Source organism: Rhineura floridana, chromosome 1 (assembly GCF_030035675.1).
Source record: "Rhineura floridana isolate rRhiFlo1 chromosome 1, rRhiFlo1.hap2, whole genome shotgun sequence".
In the NCBI taxonomy this organism is placed as follows: Eukaryota; Metazoa; Chordata; class Lepidosauria; order Squamata; family Rhineuridae; genus Rhineura; species Rhineura floridana.
In genome coordinates, this window is record NC_084480.1 from 26913589 (window position 1) to 26931628 (window position 18040).

At 41.1% G+C, this 18040-nt stretch overlaps 1 protein-coding gene across 2 annotated transcripts in view; it reads left to right on the forward strand.

The window, feature by feature from the left end:
* The window catches only part of WDR70 (WD repeat domain 70), a 157150-nt gene that overhangs the window by 38679 nt on the left and 100431 nt on the right, over positions 1 to 18040 (forward strand). The window lies entirely within an intron of this gene.

Consider the following 18040-nt stretch of genomic DNA (forward strand, 5'->3'; position numbering starts at 1 on the left):
AGACAATTTCCCCAACCTGGAGTCCCCTATGTGCTCCAGTATACACATGGAGCTGCCCTGTTCTTAAGGACTTCTCCATTTAGCTTCAGTGGACTGTACAACTCTATCGTCCAAAAGGATGCCCTGTCCATTAAAATGAATGAGGACGCTCTGGAAATTTAGATATAAGGACTCCTATCGAAAATATCTTGATGGGAAAATTTAAAGTTTGAGAGGAGACTATTATAAAATCAAGAACAAAACCCAGTGCATTTAGCGTATTCTTATTTTTTAAAATAATAAGATAAAAAAAATCAGTTCCCAGCACAGAAAGTGAAAAGAATTTTTAACATCTCAATAGCTGTTAAGATTAGATTTAATAACATCTGTCTCCTGGGATTACAAGCAGTAAAGTGTTTTTCTATTCAGTCACTTTTAAAATGGACATTTTTCTTAGCAGGACTGTTTCTGACAGTGAAAAATAAAAAATTGTATAGTCCAGACTTCCCCATTTTCTCTGTATAAGTATGTGCTTAGCCGTTATACCAAATATGGGTTCGGTGAGTACTTAATGTTGAAATGAAACTGCTATCCTGATAACGTGACTAAAATGGGGCAGAGATATAAATGGATGTATAATTATGTTTCCAAAGACACCAAATTGCCTTACTTAATATGAAAAGTATTTGAAACTATTCCCTGCTAGCGTTAAGTGTCTCTTGTATGTTCATGTGCCAAGAATTGGGACTTAAGGTGCAGAAATGTAAAATCATAACAGGCCTTTTATAGATTAACAAGAGTCATTTGTCTCAGTGACAGAGCTACTTTCCATACTAATTGCAGTGAAACATTCTTTCTCAGAAATTAGCTGTGCTTCTGCACAGGGGTCTGTCCAAGCACAGTTGGAAAAAAGTGTATACTGAAGGAGTATTTTTGGGGTGGTGGGGAGCACTGCTGTGTCTTCTAAGCTGAAAATAATTTGATATTTAGTCAAAAAATATGATGATTGGAGAAACACAGGATTTGATCCTCCCATTGGAGTGTGGAGCCTTCAGATCCATTCCATGGGTTGGATCCAGTGGGTGACCTTCCACTAAACGAAGGTTCTTCAGTAGAGCCTTCTGTCAGCAGAAGAGCAATTTCCCCCTTTTCCCTGCAGTCCCCCACACCACCTCCCACACTGTTCCAAAAGATCCCCTAACTTTCTGGAGCAGATGAGGGGGAGGTGCAGGGGGAAGGGCCATGACCAACAATCACCTCGATCCCTATTCCGCTAGCAGAAGACTCCACTGGATCAAAAAGCCTTCTTTCATTGGAGGGATACCAACTGGGTGCACAGCCCATTATTCTTACTCGTTTAATTAACAGCAGAAGAAGCTTTTAAGGTTGCAGTTTATGACATGGTCCTGGAGCAAAAGCTATAAAGTCTGGCTGTTTCTGAAGCTGGCCTACGTGGAGCTCGGCATGTGTGCTGTACACATGGTGCAGCGACTCTCTGGTTCCCATAGCCCCACTGAACATGAGCCTAGTGCTGTGAGTAATTCAAGCCATTTGGATAGTCCTGGGTTAGCAACTGGGTGTTGTCCAGGCATTTTGCACTACAACTCCCATCATCCCTGGCATTGGCCATGCTGGCTGGGACTAATGGAAACTGGAGTCCATCTGGAAGGCATCACACTGTCTACCCCAGCATAGTTCAAAGGGCTGGATAAATTCCACAGGCAGGGGCATACTGGGGTCAGTACGTGGTGGAGGCTTATGAAAGCCTGAGGTTTGCTGACATGCCATCCACACACAAACACATAGGGGCCTCTGTGACCTGATATGATATATTTTGGTGGCTTGCATAAGATCCCCTGAACTGTTAGGGTTTTTTTCCCCTCTTAACCAGATAAATGGTAGCGTCTGGCAGTCATTATGCTTTTGGAGCATAGACATTTGTGAGTGAACTGCTAACATGAATCCAAGGGACAGCCATTCAGTTAAATATGACTGCATCTTAGATTTATAAATCCACTTAAAGCTCATAAGGAGAAAATAGATCTCTTTCCCCTTTTTGGTGGTGCTGTACCTTCATGGCGGTTATATCCTGATGTGGGACAATTTTGCACAACTGGGGTTTTAACATGGTATAATCAAATTTTTAATGTATGTATATAAATATATAATGTATGTATATATTAAATTGTGCTAAACTGATGCTTTGTAATTCTCTCAGTCCTCTGCAGAGGGCTGCAAGTCTCACCATAAAATGATGTATTGGCTGTGACTGACTCCCTGCTTCTCCACTTTCACAAGTCCTTGAGTCAATGGACTGGTCCACAGAACATGGTAAACCAAACTATGGCTTACCAGGGCCATAGAGAGGAACTTGCAGCCCCTTTACTCCTCCTTAGTCCTTTTTTACCCCTGTGTCACACTGAGCTAAGCCAAGGTTTTCCTTGGCATGTCGCCCAAACTTGGGCTCATGGTTAAGCTCTCATCTCACCAACTAGAGGCTATAGCCTAGAACAAACCTTGGCAGGTCATGGAAACTAGGCCAATGTAAAAATATTAATTTTATCACTTTTGAGTCTTGGTTACAGTTTCATATCCCAGTTACTGCAATGATGAATGCAGTTAATTGCAGTCTGGACCACTTTGTGTCAACCTGCTTGCAATATCAGCAAGGGCAAATAAGCCTTCCTATGTCTTTGCCTGTGGTGTATAATTCACATTCCTTTAGCTCTGAGCGAGGATTCACCTTTTGAAGACCTGAGGATTTTTACACCAGCTAGGCCAGTCCTAGTCCCAGAGGTGAGGCAGAATTGATTGATATGACTCAGTCTTCCTTTTTTTATCTAAGCAGCTAAGTATATTCAAAAACTGAATGTTCAATAGATATATATTTATTCATTCATACTGATGAGGTACTAAACACATTTTCGTGTCAATTATGTGCACATTTCTTACCAATGAAGCATTTACGAGTGCTGTTTCATATGCTGGCTACTGGGTGGTGCTCCAGCGTTATGAATTTTTTTCCCAGAGAACTAGTCTCAGCTCTACAAAGGCTTCTGGTTTCTATTGGCCTCAGGAATAGAAAACTCAAGGTTGTTCCCAAAGTCTCTATTTTTCTTGGCAGTCTGTTTTCTGAGTGGCTAATGGAAACAAATGTCTACTTACAATGTTCTTTCAGTCAGTGCGTTTACTGTTTCAGCAAAATGGACTTCATTATTAGCATTGTAACGTATTAGCATCCCAACCTTTGGTTGGGACTGGTGAGTCAGCCTGACACTGTTTAAAGTTTTTTTATCTTTTATTTTTATCTTTTAAGTTCTTTTATTCTCACTCTCTTATATGTGTATGCACATATATACTTATATGTATGTTTGTGTGTGTATGTGCATGCATAATGCATTTTATGTATTTTCATTGTATTTTATGCATTTTAATTTACTGTAATGTTTGTGTTTCTATTGTGTATTTTATTATATATGTGTGCTATTTTATTGTAGCTGCCCTGAGTGCCCTATTGTAGGGTACAAGGGCGGGATAGAAATATTTTTAATAATAATAATAATAAGCTATGGAATGTGGCTTTCATCCTGAAGCAGTGGCGGCTGGTAGCTCCATGTCAGTGGGGCAGTGGAATCCACTCCGGTTTTAGTCTGAAAGCCCCTTGGTCAGCTCTCTGAAAGTTTGGATTAAAAACCGGAGCAGATTCCACTGCCCCCCTGACATGGAGCCACCAGCCTCCATGGCTTCAGGATGAAAGCCACATCTCCACAGGTTACACCTCTCACTGGCCCTGCTTTGCTACTCCTCGAGTGTTCTTGCCTCGCTGGTATGTGGTGCAAAATTCTGATAATGCCTTTTGCTTGTCTGGATGGAATAGAGAGGGGGGGTGTATATAGAAATTAGCCTACAAAGGTAACATTTGCATTCATTGCTCCACCCACTTTTGTCCCTGGCTCTGCCCATCACTGATATTGGACCTTGGAAGGTTGCCCAGAAGGAAATGCAGCCCTTGGGCTGAAAAGGGTTCCCCACTGAGCTGCTGCTGCTGCAACAAACACAACACAAACCCAAGACCCCAATATATCTTGATTTATAATGGTGCTATTTTGCGCTCCCACAATGATGCTACAGCCTCACTGTTGCCGTAGCATTAACTATCTTCCATCCAGCTCCCCGATCAGATCCATCCCTTTTTTTGTTCTTCTTTTCTTTATAATTCCAGCTACTCGGCAGCATCGAACAATCTCAGACCATTCAGCCTTGGAACAGCTGATGTGTACTAAAACATAATTGTATTCATATATTTTAATTGTGAGATTAATATGGTTGGAAGGAAGTGGTGAAATATCCCGATTCCTTGGGAACAAAGCTTCATCTTCTTCTTCTTCTTCTTTTTACTTAAGGGTTAGAATGGAGAGAGATAACTAATAAAAAACGGGAAAAGTAAAACTTGGCCCAAGCGTGGCTGTGTCAGTACACACATCTTAGTTGCTATTGAAGTTGGTGTAGCTGTTGTGTAAATGGCCCTCTTATTCTGCCCTGTAGTAAATTAAAATGCAACACTAGCTCATCTTTTTTTTTTAATGTAGAGCAGACAGAAATTGCTTTTTTTTTTTTACCTTGGACTTCATCAAGTGCTGATAATGAAACCTTCTATGGTTATTTAAGTTAGTTTCTCTGGTTACCAGGAGGGGGCCCTCCAGTGTTGTAAAATGATTGTCAAAGAATTTAAACATGCCCAGGATGAAACAGCACCTGTTTGCAAATTAAAAGTGAACCAGATGCTGGTTCTCAGAATTATTTGGCAGTGGGTGGGGGAACCTTCAGTATCCTGCTGTCTGTAAGCTTAAATCAGTGGCTACCAGTTCTCAATAATAAATAAGATACTTTGACACACAGCTGTTTTTTTTTTTACTCACCATTGATTTTTCCTTAAAATCATTTCAAATAAGACTTCTCATAGCTAACAGTAGGTTTAGTATCAAAAGGTTGCACTGCCATAACACCTCTGAAGAGGTCGGGCATCAGGACCTTAACATCTATGACCATTCCAGCATGTAAACATCCCTGATGTCTTTTCTGGACTGTGCCAATAGAGAAGATGGGACTTGATGATCTACTATGCAGATGACCACTGAATTCTAGAGCTATGCCAACACAATTCGAGGAGGAGACACCACATACACTCTCTCTCTCTCTCTCTCTCTCTCTCTCTCTCTCTCTCTCTCTCTCTCTCTCACTCACTCACTCACTCACTCACTCACTCACTCACTCACTCACTCACTCACTCACTCACTCACTCACTCACTCACTCACTCACTCACTCACTCACTCACTCACTCACTCACTCACTCACTCACTCACTCACTCACTCACTCACACACACACACACACACACACACACACACACACACACACACACACACACACACACACACACACAGAGAGAGAGAGAGAGCGTGCAGTGTGGTATTGTATCATCAAATCTAGCAGAGGTGGGAAACCTGTGGCTCTCCAGATGTTGCAGAACTACAGTTCCCATCAACCCTGAACGTTGGCCATGCAGGCTGGGGCTGATGGAGCAACATCTGGAGGGCCACAGGTTCCCTGTCCTGGATATAAGATCTCTGAAATTAAGATGTGGCAGCTTTTACCCAGAATGAATTGGTTTTTTACCTTTTCCTTTGCATTTTCTTTAGTGTTGTGCAAAATGTTGATAACTGGCCAGTAAAGTGGCACAAGGATTTCTATAACAGCAAAATGGGCACTATTCTAATCCAAACACTGCTAATATTTCCTCTCCAGAATCTTCACAAAAGCTGATTATTGCTAAAACAATGATAATGAGTTATTGGTTATTAGTTATTATTGGAAGGGCTGTAGCTCAGTTGTAGAGTATCTGATTTGCATGCAGAAGGTCCCAGATTTGATCCTTGGCATCTCCAGATAGGGCTTGGATGAGACTCCCTCTCTGAATTCCAGGATAGCCACTGCCAGTTGGTGTAAAGAGTGCTCAGCTAGATGGACCAATGGTCTGACTCAGTATAAGGCAGCTTCCTATGTTCTTTGAAAGTTGTTAATCAGAATTAAAACCAATAAAGCAGTACTACAAATGTACACACAGTAACCAGTTGTTTTATTAAGTGAAAAAGTGTTTATAGGCTCGATCTGTTCTTCACAGGGAAAGGACTATTGGCTCCAGTTGGCTTCTATTAATAATATGAAAAATATTTCTAGTAATTTCTGCTGGGCATTGATTTCATGCATATTGAAAATCATTGCACATTTGAAATGTTTAATGTGATTTGGCCTATTTTGTTCTCACATCCCGAGCACATCTTATTCTGGGAAGTGTGGAATTTTCCAAACTTTCTTTGTAAGGTTATATTTAGGACGACATCAGTAATGAACGTGTGTTCCTTGGGAATTGGTAAACATTTTAAGTGTTGCTATTTGGAATGCAGTAATAAACAAAATAATTTATGGTATTCCAAAAGTCCTAGGCTTTCATGTAAAAACAAAATGGGAATATGAAATGAATCATCAGGGTTTTTTTTATTTTTATCTGGCTTTTTTCTTACCACACATGTGATGACTATTTTTGTGAATAAGCAAGATGGAGTTGAGTGATATTAAATTCCCGCACAGCAGGTGTTCTATGTCCCTAGCCTCTCTCTCCCCACACCCCCACACCCCGTTTCAGAAATAGAATTGCAGCCAACCTTGAAATGTAGCAGTCTTGAGTTTTGTGATTTGTCATCAGAGCCAGTAGTGTGGTTTATCTTGCAGCTGGTTTATTGTAGAGAATTCATTTACCGGATCTGCTGCTTTCCACCTCTTAGCTACCCAGTGTAGGAATTTGAGTTTAAAAAAAAAATCCTAGAAAATGTTTATCTACTATTTCCTAGGACAATCTCAGTAATGCATCTGGAGCATATATGTGTTAAAAATACTAGGTTAAATGTGTGAAGGATTTGATACAAGGCAACTTCCTGTGTTGTCGCTTCTGACCAATCATAATAATGGACATTTTGCTTGTATTTGAGTTAGTGGAGTCTGATATGCTAGGATGAATGGAGCACTGTCCCACCAACCTCAATCTGCCCTCACCCCCCCACACCTGTCTGCCTTCTTACTTACAACCCATCCAAGGAGTGGTGCTGCACTGACTTGGATTCTGACCTCACTTCCTGTTAGACTTCCCTGCCTTCCATCCTACCAGTACCAATGGGCACCAGCCATCACTGGTTTGCATAACATTCTGTAAGATCATCAGTCATCTACGGAAGCTCTTTTCTGAGAGCCCCCTCAGAACCTTTTCTGTCCCACCCCCACCCCCGGTCTCTTTAGGGAAACTTGTCTGGCACCCACATTGTTGACTTGCCAGCCGAAGACTTTTTTGTCGTTGTTGTTCTTCCAAGCCCTTTAAATATCTTGTTATATTAGTCCCTCTGATATGGTTGGTGCTTTTAGCTCCTGTAGCTGCTGGTAGTTTTTAGCTTCTGTGGTTTGTATTGTGTTCTGTTGTACTGGTGTTTTTGCATTTGGGTTTTGTGCTAAATTGGAGTCATTGTGTATTGTAGTATGGTTATATTCTAATTGGTTTTTGTAGAACCTTCATGCTAATTTTTGAGGTCCATTTTGACCCCAGGTGCACTTTTCAAGGTGTAATTTCCACATAAGTAGACCTAACATACATGTCCTTCTAGGACAGCCTTTCCCAACTAGTGGGCTACCAGATGTTGTTGGACCACAACTCCCATTAGCCTCAGCCAGCATTGCCAATGGTCAGGAAAGATGGGAATTGTGGTCCAACAGCATCTGGTGGCCCACTAGTTGGGAAACGCTGTTCTAGGACATTGTCTCAAGTAGTCGACCATACAAAGTCCCCAAATCTTATTCAATTACCACTTATCATTTTCTGTCTGGAAACAAAAGAACCACTGGGGTCCAAAAATCCCCCAGAAATTGTGTTCTACTCAATATGTATGGGGAAGGGGCAATGTATGCTGCTCAGAAAAATTCTACCACCTCTGAATAAGTGTTTTTTTGTATTGTCAAGCACACTTGTGCTGACAACCCAGGAAAAAAAATTGTCTCTGGGGGACAACGTTACCCATACTTGCAGTGGTAATCTCATTGGGGTACAAATATACCCCAACGATACCCAATGTGATTTTTTTTTGCTGGGTTTGTATGAAGGTTAAATCCCTAGATAATTAATTTTATGAGGCATTTAACAAATACTAAGTAATGAACAATTACAAAATCCAGAAGAAAAAGCTGCAGTGCATCTTCACTGAAAATGAAAGCCATTTTGCTTAAATCATTATGGCTGGGTATGTAAAATTAGTCCATGATACCATACCACTCTTGTAAGTGTATATGGTTTGCAAAGTGAGACCAGTTTCGAGCAGTCAAGTGAATTAGATGACAATCTCAGAAAGTGGGGGGGAAAACCTTTCATAGAGTGCTGTTGATCCATTCCCACCATGCAAATAATTTCTGCCACCGTGGCCATGGTGCACAAAAGCTGAGGATGAAAGTTATTACTCTGAACACCTCCTGCGTCATCACAGTATTATACAAACATTTTGTGCTTTGTACACAGCTAATGCTGACCAGGCTGTAGCTTTCTGAGCAGCTGGAGTAGTAGGGAAGTCATGTCAAGGCCAATACCAGACATTTGAATAAACAACACATATCGCTTTGGTTTTTGCTTAGATACAGCATTTGTCTTCACCGTTTCAAGACCGCGTGACAAAGAGCACAGAAAGTTAAACCATCGCATTTCTGTGTTGCTACCCTACCTTTTGTTTTTAAGCGGAAGATCTCTCTGATAGAATGGGTAAGCCTGATGCTCTTTGCTCTTCCCCATTTTATCTCTATGTGGTGCCGTGATAGTATTGCAAGGAATTTTTAAAACCAGAATCTGTGTGATATCTTACCAGGGAGTAAGTCCCATTACTCTCATGGGATTTAGTACTAGAGGAAACAAGCGTAGGGTTACATTTCAGAACTGCTTAGACCTTGGAGATGGAAAGACCACCAGGTTCTGCATTGTGAAAATTGTTTTATTTGCTGTATTTTTCAAGCTCACTCCTTCCAAAGAGCTCAGGGTGACATACATAATTCTCTTCCTTCTCTCCCTCCCCCTTCATTGATCTTCACAACAAATCTACAAGGTAGGTTGGGTTGAGAGAAAGTGACTGGGTCAAGGTCACACAGATAAGCTTCATGGCTGAATGGGAATTTGAATGTGGGTCTTCCCAGTCATAGGCAGAGACTTCAGTCACTATGTGACACTGGTAGCTGTTGCTCATAGTCTGATTTAGAACTGAACCAAGTGAGAAGTTTCACTTTCATATAGCCGTAAGGAGTATTATTATACAAATGTCATAGCAAGAAATTGGAAGGTGGAAGGGATGGGACATCGTGTGGGTGTTACAATTCAATGAGAAACAGCAAATACCTAAATACAAGCACTCTGTTTTAGCACATTGTTATGAAATAAATGTAATGGATTTTACTAATGTGAGTTTAAAAGGGGGGGGCAAGTGTCCACCAGCATGTTCTCAAACAAGGAAAATAAGGCCTCAGAGCCCATGTTGGTATGAAGAATGCCTCCCAAGCACTCGCTAAGTGGTTTCCAAGCCAGAGAAACTGATGCCCAATCCTGCTAGACAAGAAACTAGTACGGGGGGGGGTGTTGAGCAGGGATGGGAAAACTTTTTCAGCCCAAGGGCCGCCTCCCCTTCTAAGCATCTTTCTGAGAGCCGCTTGACATGGTGGGTGGGGCCAGAGGCAAAAGTGGGTGGAGCAGTTTTACTTTTGTGCAGTTGACTAGTTTCTATACACACCCTCTATATCATTGCCGTCATTGCTCCCCTTGCTTGTGTGTTACATCCATTCACTTGCATTCATAGCTCAGCATTCAAGAGGCAGCTGGATAGCCACCTGTTGGGTATGCCTTAATTTGGATTCCTGCACTGAGCCGGGGGGAGGGGGGTTGGACTCGATGGCCTTATAGGCCCCTTCCAACTCTTGAACTCCCACCAACTCCAGCTGTTGGCAGGAGCAGGTTGTGCTACTTATAAGCAATTAGGGGAAATAATGCTGGCATGTGTTTTCCTTATTATTGCCCAAAGGGCTAGATGCTCTGTTTTAGCAAAAAACTGAAAACTTAGAGAATTTTCCTGGCCTTTGGGGGCAATAGCACTGAGACCAATAAGCAATCTAGAGCATTTAACCCAGCTGCAATGCTGAGCCTCTCTGCTCTCCAGGACCAGAAGGACCTGGAATTGAAAACATGTGTTTTACTACTGAGTTACAGCTTCCTTAGAGTCCTAAAGGATGTGAGTCTGATACCTACTTTCCAGAAGTGTACTAAGTAATGGGAAGTGAAATGTGTCAATGACATATAAAAGGTTAGATTCTTCAGCTTTAAACACCTTCTGTGTCTGTTTTATGTTTTATACTCACATGTTTTAACTTGCCTGTTATACCACACTGTGGCCCAAATGCACACACCGAGACCCTGCCCAAGTCCCATTCATACCAGCGGTTGGGACAGCTCCATACACTCAACATACCACACGTGTAGGACTGTCTCCTCCATTGAAGTGACTGGGAAAGCCCTTGCACATATTAGACATGACAGATTGGACTGCTGGATGATTTTTAACCTAGGTTCTGGATTACAAGTGTAATTTTTATGTGTTCGTGAACCAATAAAACCCAAAATTATAGTTTAGTTGTTTTTCTTTTGCAGCTGCAGCTGACTCTTTTGAGGAGATACACATTATTTTGATTCTGAAAAGGAATATGAAACAGTTAATTTCACAAAATGTAATTTTTCACATGACATTAAATAGTATTCCTGGGGGTCCTTGGCTTAATGCTATGAAAACGTGTGTATGTGTGTGTGTTTCTGCTTTTTATCTCTGGTTGTCTTACTGCTGCTTTATTCATTCTGCATGTTTTAATCATGCATGCGGGAACATTTTTCCAGGAATTGCAGGGTTTTTTCCCCAATGTTCTTGAAGATTATATAGAACTGTTGCTGAAAATATGAGCAGGTTTGTATTTAACAGCAGTGGGGGTTAGACTTAAAATGATTTTGTTGGCTTAAAAAAAAAAAGCTTAGCGCACTTCGTTAGCTTAGGTGCATTCCAGAGAATGAAAAGAATACTCCAGTCCCATTAAACCATGTGTTAAATCTTTAAGTGTGTGGTTAAACGTATCACCAATATTTAACATTTATTCATATTATACATGGTAGTAGTTTTAGTATAGCTGATTTTTCTAATAAAGTGTGGGGGGAAATGCAATTGCCAGCATGGGGAAAGAATGCATTCGCAGTTTAAATGGGAATAGACTGGCAGATCGCATGCACAGCACTCTTCATCGTCATTTAGAAACCTCAAAAGCTACAAACTTAATTATGACTACAAACTAATGGAAACTAAAAATCTGCGGCCTTTCTCAAGGAGATAGTCACATTCTTGTTGCTTTTACCCTATATGATTTGCATTCATGCATTAAGCTCATTGAATCCAGGGTGTTTATTTTGTGTTTGAAAATCAAATAACAATGCCTTAAGTATAAATGAGCTTGCAATTAAAATCTAGTTTGCACATTCTATGTCAGACAGACATGTGGGGTCTGCTCTTGCCAGAATGCACTGCACCTCTTCTTGCCAAAGACTTTGGGCACATGGTAGTTGGAATTCACGGTGAGTCCATTTGCAAAAAGCTTAGAAGCCAAAAACGAGCAATTCGATGTGTTTTATGCCTCAGATGGCTGCAAATGCAAGGCAGGGTCCCCGTGGCATGCCACGTTCAAGGCTCAGGATCTTGGGGGGGAAAAACACACCTCTGCAATAATGTGATTATATGCATATTTACAAACGTGTAGGGATGGAAACGGTGTATTTTATACACACGCACAATAGGTTTTGTGTCAATTTACAAAGCTTCAGGCATCTTTGCAGTAAATGTCTCATAGAATCATAGAATAGTAGTAGAGTTGGAAGGAGCCTATAAGGCCATCGAGTCCAACCCCGTGTTCAATGCAAATCATATCAGGGGAAGACAACCAGAACGAATTGCTTTGCTATATAATTTTGTAACTCGGCTACACATGTCCTTGATCACATATTGCATGCAAACATGCAAATAAACATTACATTTGTCACTATGGCCGTGTGATTTTTCCAAAACCTGGGCCGAGAATCATGAGACATCACAAGAATGATCACAAATTGGAAATACCACCATGTCAGTTTTGGTGAAAATCAGATTAACGTTTACTACAAAAATAGAAAAAGCAGTTACAAAATATAAAGGCAGTTAATCATGGTAATAGGCATGCGAAGAGTTCCCAGACATCTCCTGCCTGTATGAATAGCTTAAACTTGCTTATTTTTATGGAGATATACAATGGGGAAGGTTATTGGTACTAAGGAGAGGAGCACTAGAGATTTGGCAGGATGTACACAGTGAGAAAACTTGAAATGTAGATGGCATGGGCTTGGACCAGATGAGGTTAGCAAGATCCTTTCAGAAAACTAGAAAGAAATTGCGGAAAGAGAAAAATGAGTCGCTCCACTGAAAATCACCTGCTCGAAAGCAGGAAGAAGGTATAGGTGCTGGCTGGGACTACTGGGAGCTGTAGTTCAAAACATCTGAGGGTAACAGATTTGTGAAAGCTGGTGTACGCTGTGCTGTGCTTACAAGAACCCATGCTTTGCACAATCATTTGTACAGTGAAGGTCAAGAAATTAAGGGGCATATGCAGGACGACCACAAAGCAGAGCACCACAGCAACAAGATAAAATGCTTTTAATAGTACCTTTACATTTATTTTTATTTTATTGTATTGCTACCTAAAATCTTAATGTTAGGTAGGGTGTCTCATGGAGAAGGTATTAACAGATTTGTCTGCCTTTCTGCACAATAGGATCTTTCCAGTCTAAACCCTCAAATTACTCTACAGCATGGCATGTATTTTGAAACAAAAACAATGAGATGTAAGCTTTGTGCTTTAGCTCTTTTTGTAGTAGTGGAAACTTTACTGTCAAATCTCTCCATATTGAGATATACATACACTGGTGTCAGTGTGATTTAGCATCTCCTGGCAAATGTTCTGCTCTCCCAGAATTGAACTCTGAGATAAGATGCAGATCTTCTTTTGTCATCATAAACCTACTCAACCATGTCTTCTACCCAAAATGAATACCTGGTTTGCAGTACTTTGTATCTTTCTGTTTTGCAAATGAACAGGCATTAAGTTAATAGAAAGCATGGGGGAAAGTAAATGTATATAAGCACCAAAAGGGTGCTTTCCAAAACAACCACTGTGTGTGTGCGTGCATGCCCGTTTGCTAAAATGCTAGAACCAAACACACATGTACCGAGGAATTAAAGCGAAAGCTTGATGATTGCGGTGTTGTCATCTAAATTCCTGCTCCTTGAACCAAAGCAGGCCAGAGCCCCATATGTGCTGAGTGCAAGTAGTTTGTGTACAAGTAGTTCATCGGCAGACTGTAGGCGTCAGATGCAGAAATCAGAGTAGCCATTTGTGTCTGAGTGAGGAAATATTCATTCACTATTAAGATCAGAGGCAAAGAGCCTCTATGCTTGTGCCTGCTTCAGCATATGCCAAGCACATCCGAGCAGAGCAATAGATGCACCCAGAAAACTCTTAGTTTTCTATGCACTGTGGGGTTCAGTTTGTTGAGTGGACGCTAGAACAGCGTGCTTCATCAGGCCAATGGCCCATCTAGTTCACCACTCTGGCCTCACAGTGGCCAACCAGATGCACTCAGGTCATGCTTTCATGCTAACAGCTCTCTCTCCCCTCTTCTTGGAATGGCATAGGAAAAACATTTGGGAGACATCATAAGGTATAGGGTCCTAGTTAAATACACATTCACATATGGCAATTGACATTCTCTTGTTTTGATATTATTTCTCAGGAGCACCCACCTTTGTGGTTATTAGGAAGTAATACCTTGCTTTTTGCCACTTTCTGTTGGCAGCCCTTCTGCTCTTGCTGTGAATCTTGTCCTTCCCTCTCCTGAAATATGAAACCATAGTCCTTGTATCATTTTTATCCTGGACTTATGTGTGTACATACAGTAGTGTGTCCAAAAAGGATGTTACACTTACTCAATGAGATGGTTCTTGAACACGTTTTTAAAAGTGTAAAATAGCTATAATGCATTTAACATTACATCTAGTTGTTGCTCTTTGGGTGTTACAGGAGGTTGCTTTCAGAAAGGACTAATCTGCTCACATATATGGAGGTGGTCACACAGTCTTTGGATACCAGCCATGAATGGAATTTTCAAATAATGTAAAATAAAAATAATGGTACAGGTATAGATCGCAGTCTTTCCATGTTGAAATGTTTCTTTCTTTCAAAGGCTTTTGGAATGCTTTTTTAGATAAAGCTTTCTCTCAAATCAGATAGCGACCATGCTTGAATATAAATCTATACAATCCAACAATAAAACCAGGTAAACAGTTAAAATAGCCGGTTCCATCTCAAGAATATACAAGCTAGTATACCAAATAAATAACCCATCTAGTTCTAAAGAATAGCATCCAGTAACCTATATTAGCCCACAAAGGCCATGATGATGAAAAAATGGCTCTTAAGGCCTGTTTAAAGTAAGCAAGGGAAGGGATTTTCCTGATCTCACAATCAAAATCCATAATTGGGCAACCACCGCTAAAAAGACCCTGTTCTGTGTGCCTGTTATCTTAATTGTTTTTACAGGCAGGCATCTGAATAGGACCTCCAGATTAGATCTTAATTAGATATGGGCCTAGATAGCAAACAGAACCAGAACTACAGTATTAGAATCATAGAATAGTAGAGTTGGGGCCTATGAAGCCATCAAGTCCAACCCACTGATCAATGCAGGCAAGTTAAAACATTTTTAGAACTTTAAAGCATATTCAGAGCTTTTAATGTCATAACCAGCACTTCGAATTGGGCCTGGAAATGCACTTCATTGTGCTTCAACTACCTGGCCCCGTGTAGTAGCCAAGCACTCATATTTTGCACCATTTGAAGCTTCCAAACCATCTTCAAAAGTCAGCCCCATATAGAGCTCATAACAGTAGTCAAGTGTGGAAGTGAGTAACTGATGAATAGCAGTGGCAAGGTCTGTTGTCTCTACATAGGGTCACAGTAAAGAAAACCTCCCTAGCCACTTTAGCTTCCCCAGGTAGCACTGAGTCTAGGAGCACACCCTAGCTACATGCAATCCCATCTAACACCAGCTGAATTCCTCCATCCTGAACAATCTGTTTCCCTACTCACAGCATCTCTACTCTGAATTAAGTTTCAGCTTGTGCACCCTCATCCAACCCAGTAGCTCCCTCCTTGAGACAAGTGGATGGGAAAGTGAGGTATGGGTGTCATCTGCATATGGATGACACTCCAGCTGAAGAAACCTCTGGATTACTTTTCTAGCAGTTTCATATAGGTGTTAAAAAGCATGCAGTACAGAATAGAACCTTGAGGCACCCCATAGGCTTATGGCCAAGGGGTAGAACAGGAATCTCTCAGAAGGTATTCTGAGATCAATTCTCCAGGAAGGACTGGAGTCACTGCAACATCATGCCTCCAAGTCCCAATCCAAACAACTAGTTCAGAAGGATACCATGGTTGATAGTAATGAAGCTGATGAGAGATCCAGGAGAACCCACCGAGCTGCACTCTCCCTATCAGTTTCCACCCCCACCCTCCAAGTCATCTGCCACGTTGACCAAGGCTGTTTCTGTTCTGAAACCAGGCTGGAAAAGATCTACATAATCAGTAACATCCAATAATACCTGGAATTGTCTGGCCACCACCTACTCCATCATCTTGCCTAATAATGGAATATTTGAAGTTGGACAGCAATCCTCTAGAGCCAAAGGAGTTATATTACCCTCTTTAGCAAGAGTCCACTACTGCCTCTTCAAGGGCATCAGAGACCACTCCCTCAAGAAGGTATTTACAACCTCAGGTATGTGCGCCCGCCCCAGCCCTGGCAGATTTCAACAGCAAGAAAGGGCAAGCATCAAGAAACCAAGTGGTCGGCATCTTCCCTCCAGGCAGGTTGTCTACATCCTCAGGTTGCACAAGGCATCCATTCCATAATAATATGATTACAAGATGCATTAGCCCCAGCCATCTCAAACTCTGTGGCAACTATGGCATCCAAGTTGGCACAGATGCAAGTGACTTTATCTGCAAAATGCCTAGCTAATACCTCACAGCTGGCATTTGGAGTTTGCTTTCCTTACTTAGCTTCCCCCTTCCCCCAATTTATATGTACATTTAGTGGAGTACTGATTAAGGTTGCATGCCCAGTGAGCTGTCCTGGTGCACTGAACTGTGAATAATGACTCTCTCACACTGTTCTGGCCCTTGTTGAGTGTTGTATGTTTACAAAAGGTTTTAGGAAAGCTATTTTTGTCTTTATAAACTATGTATGTTTATGTTAACTTGATTAAAATGTTAGCTGCTGGGCTGAAAAAGGCCTTGTGGAACAGCTTGCATTTTGAGATACTTATATACTTTGAACTGCAAGAAAAGAGGGATGTATTTTTTTTCTTTAACATGTTGTTGTTATGTGCCATCAAGTCGACTATGACTTATGGCAACCCTATGAATCAGCAACCTCCAAGAGCATCTGTTGTGAGCCACCCTGTTCAGATCTTGTAACTTCAGGTCTGTGGCTTCCTTTATGGAATCAATCCATCTCTTGGTTGGCCTTCCTCTTTTTCTACTCTCTTCTGTTTTTCCCAGCATTATTGTCTTTTCCAATGAATCATGTCTTCTCATGATGTGTCCAAAGTATGATAACTTCAGTTTCATCATTTTAGCTTCTAATGATAGTTCTGGTTTAATTTGTTCTAATACCCAATTATTTGTCTTTTTCACGGTCCATGGTATGCACAAAGCTCTCCTTCAACACCACATTTCAAATGAGTTGATTTATCTCTTATCTGCCTCTTTCACTGTCCAACGTTCACATCCATACATAGAGATTGGGAATACCATGGTCTGAATGATCCTGACTTTAGTGTTCAGTGATACATCTTTGCATTTGGTAACCTTTTCTTGTTCTCTCACAGCTGCCCTCCCCAGTCCTAGCCTTCTTCTGATTTCTTGACTATTGTCTCCATTTTGGTTAATGACTGTGCCAGGGTATTGATATTCCTTGACAAGTTCAATGTCCTCATTGTCAACTGTAAAGTTACATAAATCTTCTGTTGTCATTACTTCAGCCTTTTTGACGTTCAGCTGTAGTTCTGCTTTTATACTTTCCTCTTTAACTTTCATCAGCATTCATTTCAAATCATTACTGGTTTCTGCTAGTAGTATGGTATCGTCTGCATATCTTAAATTATTAATATTTCTCCCTTAAAGGCTGTAAAAAGGCACGAGAAAAAACCCGTCATCATGCTTCATGAAAATGATCTTATTGAATGTGGTAATATCAAAGAAGGCTCCAGTCTAATGAGAAATATGTTGTGCTGACTGATTCTGCTTTTACTTTCACAGCACTATCAGCAAGTGGTGTGTTTTATTACAATCCATGTGAAAGAAACTTTTCAGAATGTAGTCATGTCATTTTAAATAGTTGCATTTGTAAACACTTAGGGCACAACAGTTGATCCCTTCCACGCATGCACAGTTCTTGGAGCGCTGTGTGTGGGAACAGATACCGACAGAGAACTATAGAGTTGTTTTCCTGCTGGAGCTTGGCTGAGCACATGTAATGCTGGGCACACTATAATACACCCTGCCATTCCCAGAAAAGGAAGCCCATGTACATCTCCTATTCAGGCAATGCTTGGTATGAGTATAAACTGTACACACAGAGTGGTATGCTTGCATGGGCTTCTCTTTGCAGTTAATGGATGGGTGCATTGTCATGTACCCAGCACACTGCATCTTTCCAGAGGAAGAGAGGCAAAAGAACTGTATTTGTTGCCTAGAATGTCTCCATTTTAAGGGATAGATCAGCTGAGACTCTGAGTTACAGAGATGCAAC